This window comes from Palaemon carinicauda, chromosome 4 (genome assembly GCF_036898095.1).
Source record: "Palaemon carinicauda isolate YSFRI2023 chromosome 4, ASM3689809v2, whole genome shotgun sequence".
NCBI classification, from domain to species: Eukaryota; Metazoa; Arthropoda; class Malacostraca; order Decapoda; family Palaemonidae; genus Palaemon; species Palaemon carinicauda.
This window is the reverse complement of record NC_090728.1, coordinates 53,975,277-53,984,803: the sequence shown is the minus strand read 5'-3', so window position 1 is coordinate 53,984,803 and position 9,527 is coordinate 53,975,277. Positions and strand designations below refer to the sequence as shown.

The 9,527-nt window shown below is 41.7% G+C and overlaps 1 protein-coding gene across 1 annotated transcript in view; it reads left to right on the top strand.

Annotated features, from left to right (window-relative positions):
• Window positions 1-9,527, top strand: part of Edem1 (ER degradation-enhancing alpha-mannosidase-like protein 2) — a 55,521-nt gene that overhangs the window by 736 nt on the left and 45,258 nt on the right. The gene's annotated exons all lie outside the window — the stretch shown is intronic.

Genomic DNA, 9,527 nt, shown 5'->3' with positions numbered 1-9,527 from the left:
CTAATGATTGTGGGTGCCTTTGTGTCTGTTAGGGCAGACAGAAAAACCACATTTTACATACGGAAGAACACCACCTCACCTAAGGCTCCTCTCACAAAATGATCTAGGACTCATATCCTTACCTACTTGTCTACCGGGAGGGGGGTTCCGCCCCCTGGGAGCCCCGTTAGACTACCATTTATTTAGCTTACGCTGTCCCAACGAACTACTTTCACTCCCCCCCCCCTTCAAGTAAGGACTCGTCATCCTTGATGAGCATAGCAGGCACTATGACTTTCATGGTTATTAACCCTTTTACCCCCAGTGCTATTTGGAACTTTCCAACCCTTAACCCCCAGGCGTTTTTTTTTTTTTTCAAGCACATTTTGCTATATATTTTTTTTAAATTGCTCTAACAGCCTTAATTTTCGTCATAGAGAGGTCTGGTTGGTCTCATTATTTTGGAAAATGCCTGAAGTTTCTCGTAAAGTTATCAAAAATATGCAGAAAAATGTAAAAAACAGTTTTTTGCAAGGACGTACCGGTACATCCATGGGGGTAAAGGGATGAGTTTTGTGAAACGTACCAGTATGTCGATTGGGGGTAAAAGGGTTAATGATGGAGCACGGCTAAAGATTAACGGGTAAATATTTACTGTATCATAATATTCCTAATGAGAAAAATAAGAAGTGTTCCTGGTGCATTTATAGGTTCTTTGAACTGTTCTGATAGATAATTTGGGAAAATCAATTTTTCAAATTTTAGACATTTTAAAATTACAGAAATTATGACCAAAAAAAAACACAATTTATAAGGGAAACAAATTCAGGAACTCCATCTAACCTAAGGTTTCCCACCTAACCTAACCTAGGAGCCATATCATTACCTACTGTTTCCTAACCAGCTTCACTCCTGAAACTGGGTTTTTTCAGGTATATCCACTAATTCAACCCGTCCATAAAACTTAGAAAACATGTATATCCAAAAATTAATATAGACACACCAGTAACACTTTTTATTTCCTCCAAAAGGGAAATTGCCACTAGTTTTGGATGTCGTTAATAAAGACATATTTCTTATACCTGTATACAAATTCAAGAACTTTCAAATATAGGACGTAGTTGTGGGAGGATCTTGTATAGGAACTGTGGAGGTAGGAGATTGGCCAAAAGAGTCACTTGACAGGAAAAGTATGTATAATTGGAGGTTACAAATGGATCCCAGAACTAATAATACAGATGATGGAAAGTCAAAGTTTGAACTGGAGATCTAGCAGTAAGGAATTTTATGAACTGTTCTCAGGGTTTTTTTTTTTTTTCTGTCATGGCAACCAAAACAAAAGCAGAAAAAATTGTATTTTTTACAAAAGTATGTAGTATCTAATATTATTCTTAACACGAATCAGACAATGTAGTTGAAACTATAAGGTTATGTTCAATTATGTTTGTAAATATTGGTTTGCAAATAACGTACAACAGTAAACTGAAACTGATTAACGTAGGCTGGTTGGTGTTAATTCGCCATGAGCCCATGATTATTCCTGTTTGCTATGTATTGTTATTTCACGCTGTATTATACAGTACACTTCTTCCATATATAATCAATAGTAGCGATTTATTTCTAGTCTGTCGTGGGGCTATTGTAAATATGTAACATCTTTTTAGTGTATATTACTATATTTAGGCATAAAAGGGATTTGCTGCCAGAGGTTTTGAATGTCTCCTCTTATCTCTTGGATTTCCCTAACCTAAGCTGACCTAAACTGCATAAATGGAAGGGGTAATATAGGAATGCATCCTAACCTAAAGTAGGAGGCTGGTTCCTACCTGGTTAAAGACTTTCTGCTGAATATGTTACACAATACGTGCTTCCATTGTTTAAGGTGGGTTTTTATTGTACAGTACACAAAGTTTTTCAACTCTTTTGTCTGGTTATTTGCATTTTATAACCATTACTTTCTGTTTTTAAATATTTAACTTAGCCGGTGAATATATAATAGCTGCAACTCTGCGGCTCGACAGAAAACACACTCAAAAACTCGCGAGCGATCGCTATGAAGGTTGCGGGTGTGCCCACCAGCGCCACTATCGGCCAGATACCACTCTTGCATGTAAACAAACCCTTCAATTCTTCTCTGTCGACGTTGACGACAACACGTATCAATACTCGCTGTAGAACCTGGAGTTTTCTCAACATATTTGGTGAAGTACTTCATTTTGGTTTGAGCTTTCGCAGTGCAGGTGTTTTATCTTCATCTTAAATCTTGAACTCGTTTTTGGATAGATTTAATGTTTGATGACAAGAGAGAGAGTATGGACTTTCTTTGACTTTTAAATGGCTGACCCTTCCCTTAGACGGAAGTGTATTTTAGGCTTTTAGCAATTATCTTATCACGTTAAAAATTAATTATAGATTTTCCTCTATATATTTTATATCTCAACCGCCTTTATTAGGCCTCTTCGATTAGCTTTCCATTTATAATAAACATCAAAATAAATTTTAATGATTTGTTTATATGCGACCTTTCCTGAGAGTAGGCGGTCCTAACTTGGAAACCGAAGTTAAACAACGTTGAGCCCTTTTCAATCGTAAATAACTTTTACAGAGCTAATGATTTAAAACTTATTAAATTAAATATTTTTAGTAAATATTTTATGATAGTTTTTTTCTTTGAATAGTCTTCGTACTGTTTCAAAGATGAACTAACGTTTAGTTTATTTATGCTACGCAGTTTGCGCTCTATCGTTACGATAGAGAGAGAGAGTATCACGGTTTCACTTTGCAGAAAGAGTAAATCGATTCTGACGTTTTGTTCTTTTTTCTTTCAAAGCTTAAATGTTTTAAAGACTATTTTAAAGGAACTTTTAATTGAAAAACCTTTCAGTTTTTTCCTTTGGTCAAATAACCTGTTTATTGACGAAAGGTAAGTGGGCTCTTCTCTTCGGTGCGAAATCAAGAGAGAGAGAGAGAGAGAGAGAGAGATAGAGACGGAGAGAGAGAGAGGAGAGAGAACGTTCCGATCTTTATCTCGTCCCAAGCGAGTAACGTTGTTCTCGAGTTACTCTCGTCCCTAGTCTCTGTACGGGGAGAAAGGATAAAACGTTTTTAGTTTTTATTCTCGTCCCAAGGCACTGTACGGTGAGAGATTGAAAACGTAGTTTTGAATGAACTAGTGTTTAGTCTCTTCCCCAGCCACTGATTTTTTTATCTTACAATATGTTTACTGTTTTTTTGCTGGTATTAATGTGCTTACATTATACGACTGATTTCGCAATTACAACCTTTTGATGAGGGTAGAATTGCGTGCTTCAGGTAGAAATCAGTTTTATTCATACCTAATGTGAATTGTTAAAAAATTCGATTTCAGTGAAATAAGTGCAAAACAGAAATCGTAGTGATAAAGTGATATTGCGCAAAGTGTTATCAGTGTTGCGACCGAGGGTTCGTCTGTTCGTGCCTGTCGTTCGCCTAGTCCGGGACCTCTTGCAAGCTCCCAAGCCCAGGGGAGAAGTAATGTCGTACGACTTATGGGTTCGAGAGGCCTTGATCAGCGAACAGACGTTCCCTCTATGGTATCAGGTGTATCTTACCAAGATCACCCCTACCATAAGGCGAGAGAGACGATTTTCTCCTCGTCATCCGAAGGCTTTTCGCATAAGAAACCGTGGAACAAGGTTTCGAGGCCCTTTAAGCGAAAGTCAGTCCTTTCAGGACAGGTCCAGCGTCCTGGTTTTAACTATTAGGACAGCTCTGACCCTATGCAGTCATCGGAAGACTGCTCGCCGCCTAAACAAAAGCGTAACACAGACGCCGAGAGTCTTTTTGTAGGCAAGGTTTTGCAGTCACAGACGTTACCCTCGTCTCTTACCGCAACCATTCCCGTTGATCCTAAATGGGTTGTACGGCAAGACATGCAGAATAAGCTTGCCTCCCTTATGGAAGACTATTCTGCCGATAAGTCCGTTGAGCCTAGCCTTTTATCTCATCGAGATCCTGGCCTTCAGCCACCCTAACGTTCCTTTGTGCGTCCTGTTGACGTTGGCGTAGCCAAGTCACGTCAGTCAGGTTGTTTAGAACCACACTCGATGCGGTCTCGTGTGGATTTTCAGCCACATTTGGACGTTAGGCCACTTGCTGATGCTCCTGTTGACGTTCAGGACGTTCGCCAACAATCGGAGTTGACTTGTTTTGACGCTGAGCGTCAACCTCCGCATTCTAGAGTTGTTTTGACTGCTTAGTCTAGGCGGTCAAAGCAGTCTCGAGTGGACGCTGTGCGTCCTCACGCACCTGTTGTTGTTGACAGTTCACAGACTGTCAAGCAGTTACATGACGTTGCGTCCTGGTCCGCTACTAATGCACCAGTGCGTGTGGACTCTGCTTGTAAAGCATTGCCACCACGGTAGGTCTCTCCCTTGCTTGAGACTCGGCTATTGTCGGACAAGGTTCCTTCAGATGGGGAAGTTGCTGTTCCCCCTCCTACTGATATTCCCTTGAGGACTCTGTCAGACGGAGAGGAGCCTAAAGCTGCTTAGCCCTCTATGGACTTTAAATAAATCATGCTGATTTTTAAGGATCTTTGTCCAGATCTTTTTGTAACTGCTGCTCCTCGTTCGCCTAAACGTCAGAGCTTACACTAGGCCTAGCTACTTCGAAGCCGTTGTTTTATAAGCTAGTGCTCTCTCGCTCTTCTAAGAGAGCTTTACGTTTGCTAGGCGACTGGTTTATCACCAGGAGGAGTTTGGGGGAGACAGCCTTTGCTTTCCCTTCTTTTAAGCTGGCTTATAGAGCGAGAGTCTGATATGACACGAGAGAAGTTCTCGGCTTGGGAGTTCCTGCCTCTGCCCAGATAGACTTCTTAAACCTCATAGACTCTCCCTGGCGCCTGGCCATGAGACGCTCCAAGATTTTACAGGTCGACTTCAGAGCTGTTTTCGAGCCTTTGAAGTTTTGCTGTACAATTATGTCATGCATAAACAAGGCTTTCAGGGATAGCTCCAATGATCTGACAGCCACGTTCTCAGCAGGAACAAGTCCCTCAGGGATGGCTCCAATGATTTGGCAGCCATGTTCACTGCAGGAGTACGTAAGAGGCAAGTGCGCTCAATGTGTTCACTGTCAAGACAAACTTCACGATGAAGTCTACCAGGCTGTCTTAACAGCATTTATGGAAGGCGACTGGATGGTCTCTCTCGACCTTCAGGAGGCATACTTCCACATTCCTATACACCCGGATTCCCAACCGTTTCTGAGGTTTGTTTACAGGAATGTGGGGTACCAGTTTCGAGCCCTGTGCTTTGGCCTCAGTCCTGCGCCTCTCGTGTTTACGAGGCTCATGAGGAATGTGGCAAAATCCCTCCATCTATCGGGGATCCGAGCCTCCCTGTACTTGGACGACTGACTTCTCAGAGCATCGTCCAGTCTTCGCTGTCTGCAGGATCTACATTGGACGTTGAGTCTGGCCAGGGAGTTGGGACTTTTGGTCAACCTAAAAGTCCCAACTGATCCCATCCCAGATTATTCTATATTTGGGGATGGAGATTCGCAGTCAAGCCCTGCTCGAAGTCCAACTAATGCTGAAACGAAACGTTTATTCAGTCAGGAGTTGGAACAGTCTCGTAGGGACTCTCTCATCCCTGGAGCAGTTTGTCTCACTAGGGAGACTACACCTTCTGCCTCTCCGGTTCCATCTAGCCTCTCACTGGAACTAGGACAAGACATTAGAGACGGTATCATTCCCAGTCTCCGAACCAGTAAAGGCATGCCTGAAATGGTGGGACAGCAATATCAGTCTGAGAGAGGGACTATCCCTAGCAGTCAAGAACCCAAACCACGTGTTGTCCTCAGACGCGTCGGATTTGGGTTGGGGTGCGACCCTGGACGGTCGGGAATGCTCGGGTCTGTGAACCTCAAGTCAGAAGAGCATGCACATCAACGGCAAGGAGCTATTAGCAGTCCACTTGGCCTTGATGATATTAGAAAGCTTCTTCGAAACTAAGTGGTAGAGGTCAACTCAGACAACACCACAACTTTGGCGTACATCTCCAAGCAAGGAGGCACACACTCCTTCACGCTGCTCGAGATCGCAAGGGACCTTCTCTTATGGTCAAGAATTCGAGGCATCTCCCTGTTGACGAGATTCATCCAGGGGGACTTGAACGTCTTGGCAGACTGTCTCAGTCGGAGGGGTCAGGTGATACCCACGGAATGGACCCTCCACAAGGACGTGGGCAAGAGTCTTTGGGCTACTTGGGGTCAACCCACCATAGACCTCTTTGCCTCCTCGTTGACCAAAAGGTTACCAATCTATTGCTCTCCAGTCCTAGATACAGAAGCAATCTACATAGACGCGTTTCTACTGGATTGGTCTTTTCTGGACTTATATGCATTCCCACCATTCAAGATAGTCAACAAGGTACTGCAGAAGTTCGCCTCTCACGAAGGGACAAGGTTGACGTTGGTTGCTACCCTCTGGCCCGCGAGAGAGTGGTGCACCGAGGTACTTCAATGGCTGGTAGACTTTCCAAGAAGTCTTCCTCTAAGGGTAGATCTGTTACGTCAGCCCCACGTAAAGAATGTCCATCAAAGCCTCCCCGCTCTTCGTCTGACTTCCTTCAAACTATCGAAAGACTCTCAAGAGCTAGAGGCTTTTCGAAGGAGGCAGCCAGTGCGATTGCAAGAGCTAGGAGAGCTTCTACCATTAGAGTATACCAGTCGAAGTGGGAAGTCTTTCGAGACTGGTGCAAGTCAGCATCTGTGTCCTCGTCCAGTACCTCTGTAGCCCAAATCGCAGATTTTCTTTTACATCTGAGAAAGGTTCACTCCCTTTCAGCTCCCACGATTAAGGGCTACAGGAGCATGTTGTCTTCGGTCTTTCGACATAGAGGCTTAGATCTTTCCAACAATAAAGATCTCCAAGATCTCCTTAAGTCTTTCGAGACCTCTAAGGAACGTCGTTTGGCAACTCCTGGATGGAACTTAGACGTGGTCCTAAGGTTCCTCATGTCAGACAGGTTTGAGCCATTACATTCAGCCTCCCTGAAGGATCTCACCCTCAAGACACTTTTCCTAGTGTGCTTGGCTTCGGCTAAAAGGGTCAGTGAACTTCATGCCTTCAGTAAGAACATCGGCTTTTCTACAGAAAAAAGCCACTTGTTCACTTCAACTTGGTTTCCTGGCCAAAAATGAACTGCCTTCTCGTCCTTGGCCTAAATCTTTTGATATTCCTTGCTTATCAGAGATCGTAGGCAACGAACTGGAAAGAGTATTATGTCCTGTTAGAGCTCTTAAGTTCGATTTAGCTCGTACTAAGTCATTACGAGGTAAATCTGAGGCATTATGGTGCTCAGTTAAGAAACCTTCATTGCCTATGTCAAAGAATGCTTTGTCATATTTTATCAGATTTTTTTAATACGAGAAGCTCATTCTCACTTGAATGAGAAAGACCGATGTTTGCTTAAGGTTAAGACGCACGAAGTTAGAGATATAGCAACCTCCGTGGCCTTCAAGCAAAATAAATCTCTGCAAAGTATTATGGACGCGACTTTTTGGAGAAGCAAGTCAGTGTTCGCGTCATTTTACTTAAAAGATGTCCAGACTCTTTACGAGGACTGCTACACACTGGGTCCATTCGTTGCAGCGAGTGCAGTAGTGGGTGAGGGTTCTACCACTACATTACCCTAATTCCAATATCCTTTTTAATCTGTCTCTTGAAATGTTTTTAATATTGTTTTTTTGGGTTGTACGGAAGGCTAAGAAGCCTTTTGCATCCTGATTGATTTGGCGGGTGGTCAAAGTCATTTCTTGAGAGCGCCCAGATTAAGGGTTTGATGAGGTCCTGTTGTATGGGTTGCAGCCCTTAATACTTCAGCTCCTGGGAGTCTTTCAGCATCCTAAGAGGATCGCTGGGCTTCGTGAGGAAGACAGACTTATAAGGCAGAGTAATCGTCTAAGTCAACTTCCTTACCAGGTACCTATATATTTTGGTTTTGTTATATTGATAACTGTCAAAAACTCTTAGCTTATACGCTGTAAACTTAATTAACTCTGGTCTCTACCCACCGCCTTGGGTGTGAATCAGCTATTATATATTCACCGGCTAAGTTAAATATTTAAAAATGATATTTTAATTATAAAATAAATTTTTGAATATACTTACCCGGTGAATATATAAATTAAAGGCCCTCCCTTCCTCCCCAATAGAGACGCAGCGGGACGAGAAGAATTGAAGGGTTTGTTTACATGCAAGAGTGGTATCTGGCCGATAGTGGCGCTGGTGGGCACACCCGCAACCTTCATAGCGATCGCTCGCGAGTTTTTGAGTGTGTTTTCTGTCGAGCCGCAGAGTTGCAGCTATTATATATTCACCGGGTAAGTATATTCAAAAATTTATTTTATAATTAAAATATCATTTTTAGTACAGTAATCTTAAGGGAAATTGCATTTGAAACCGTATTATAAAAGTAAAACTTTAATATTTTAGTTATAAGATTATTGAACTTATTGTGTTCTACTTACCGTGTTTAAGGCATCACAGCTGGTGTGGATTAGACTGTGGGAAAAATCTGAAAATGAAAATAAATAGAAGTTTTTATTAGATAAGAATGTAATGAACAAAGTTACATATGATATAACATGAAAGTAATATATCAATGGAATTAAACTGGAATCTCCTGTAAGTGTTTTAGACTTTGCAGCTCATATCAGAGAAGTCATGGAACTTGAAAACAACATAACCAAACTTAGAAAGTGTACAAAATATTCATACTTTAATTGCTAAGTACTGTTGGTTATTACTATTTCCTTTCCCTTCTTAGTCCACAGGGAGAAATCACCATTCACTATCATTTGACTGCTGATAGTTTCTGTGATAGTGGGAAATTAATATATACAGTAGTACAGTATCCTTGTTGGGGGCATAGACTAGTCTATGCCGGATTTTTGGCTTTTTACAGTTTTACAGTCTCTTCACTCTAGATATAACTTAGGGGCGCACCCCTCTGGGTACTGTATCATACGTCTGTTACCATTGATAGCTTTCTCAATATTTTTAGGGATGAGAAGCTTAGGAGGAAGCTGATATTTTCTCACTATCATTTTATTAATGGTACCATTACAGTATTGCATTAATTCATAAAATGGTGGAATCGGCCATTATATGTGACTGACATTGCACAGATTAAGGAGGAGGTGCAGGAAAAAGGATTGGCACCAATCAATCTTCATGTGTGAAGACAATCGAATATGTGATGTCACATCATGTTACCGTAATGGTTTAAAAATGAGAAAAGACAAAAATGATGATACTAATACCAATGGAACAGAAAACCTTGTACACAATAGTTGTTTGGAGAGAGAGAGAGAGAGAGAGAGAGAGAGAGAGAGAGAGAGAGAGAGAGAGAGAGAGAGAGAGAGAGAGAGAGAGAGAGAGAGAGAGAGGGGGCAGTTCCATACAGTACTCTATTACAATGAGAAAATATAAAAAGTGTACAACACTTGTAGTTGATATACTGTAATATTCTAATTTTAATCATATTCTAGTCGAAACTTTA